Raw genomic sequence first — 375 nt, forward strand, 5'->3', positions numbered from 1 at the left:
AAACAAACCATACAGTTGCGAAAAGATCTACGAAATCGGAACAGATCTCATCCACTAGCGAAAGTACGCAAGCCCAGAGAACGATCCTGTGCGACTGAAATTCGTCCCAGACTTGGAACGCGACCCCCCAAATAAAAACCCTTTCAACTCCTGTCTCTCTCTGAGGCAGACGCTGTAAATAAAATCAAAGTTCACCTGAGCAGCGGATTCCAATAAAATGTATTAATCGTTCAATGGCATTAAGATGATGTACAGAAGCAAAATGTTCTAATCATAGGCATCCATCTAATAACAAATGCTGTCATCACTAAGCGTTCATCTTATAACAAAATGCACTCATCACAAAGGGTTCATCTCGTCTAGGTTAAGCCACTC

Source organism: Pinus tabuliformis, chromosome 3_2, assembly GCF_031772625.1.
Source record: "Pinus tabuliformis cultivar Carrire ecotype Pingquan chromosome 3_2, CPIR1, whole genome shotgun sequence".
Taxonomy (NCBI): Eukaryota; Viridiplantae; Streptophyta; class Pinopsida; order Pinales; family Pinaceae; genus Pinus; species Pinus tabuliformis.